This window comes from Chaetura pelagica, unplaced genomic scaffold (assembly GCF_000747805.2).
Source record: "Chaetura pelagica isolate M959 unplaced genomic scaffold, ChaPel_1.0 scaffold36, whole genome shotgun sequence".
Lineage (NCBI taxonomy): Eukaryota > Metazoa > Chordata > Aves > Apodiformes > Apodidae > Chaetura > Chaetura pelagica.
This window is the reverse complement of record NW_009953726.1, coordinates 1,943,087-1,944,221: the sequence shown is the minus strand read 5'-3', so window position 1 is coordinate 1,944,221 and position 1,135 is coordinate 1,943,087. Positions and strand designations below refer to the sequence as shown.

The 1,135-nt window shown below is 38.6% G+C and overlaps 1 protein-coding gene across 1 annotated transcript in view; it reads right to left on the bottom strand.

The window, feature by feature from the left end:
• KCNH5 (potassium voltage-gated channel, subfamily H (eag-related), member 5) overlaps positions 1 to 1,135 on the bottom strand; it is a 154,932-nt gene that overhangs the window by 120,048 nt on the left and 33,749 nt on the right. The gene's annotated exons all lie outside the window — the stretch shown is intronic.

Genomic DNA, 1,135 nt, shown 5'->3' with positions numbered 1-1,135 from the left:
TCCTGCTGGAAAAATGCCCAAATGTGACATCTGGTATGGATGGGTGAATGCATGAGGTAGATTGGTCGTAGTGAAGAAAATGCCAGGGGTTTATGCAGTGTGGCATCTTGGTAATAAGCACGAAAATTAAAAATTCTAATATCTGCAGGAGGGAAATTCCTCCACAAGAGCACGGAAGGAGATGCTCAACATCCAGTTTAGCCAGGTATAACCTGATATTTTATTACACAGGTGTGTATAAAATATCAAACAAGTTATGGACAGGAAACAGGTTCAGAAGAAGGTTTTACTTCTATTTAACTTGAACACTGAGTAGGTGAAAATGTCACATCTGAGAAAACATTTCTGTGTTACCTTGATTCATTTTTAAATGCCTGTTGTCTGACAGAAGTCAGGGACTTTTAAAGTTAAGGGAAACCCTGGGGTAGATAAAATGAAGAGCAGAGAACAGACAACACAATAAAATATCAAGAAAAATATAATTTACAGTTTGGCTTTTCAATGTATCACATATATCTCACACACAAATCTAAATCCCTTGTTCATCATTCAGCAATCAGAACAGATCCAAGTATCATAATGCATCACCAGCCCTGCACAAACCATTTGTCTGGCTATTTATATAGGACCTCAAAAACACACATGAAAAATGCACTATAAAAAGGTAAAAACTATAACTATTTTACTAACTTTTCAAACCAAAACTTAAATGTGAACTTTGGTTATGCTTCTTCATGCTTCTCAAGCTTACAAGGGTATTCAATTAGGAACATGCACTTTCTGTATTAAACAAGGTCAAAAGAGACTTCAGTCCTTCGAGTATGAACTATTAATTTCTCAAAAAAAAACTTGTGGTTTTCTTTTTCCTAATTGTCTATAAAGCTATGGCAGGGAGACAGCTTTAATACAGAAGTCTGAACTGTTCTTTATCTCTCTCAACCAGTGACTTCAAAGAGCAAGTGAGCCTGGCAACAGCACAGTGACAGCTCTGCCCCGACATGTCTCATAATTGCTGGAGGCGATGGGGCATCCAGCCAACTGCTTCTGGTGTGCTGCAGCCACACTGCCAGAACAAGAGAAAAAGAGCAGTTCTTCTCTAGGAAGGTAGTCATCCACCTCCAGATCGTAGGCAGGT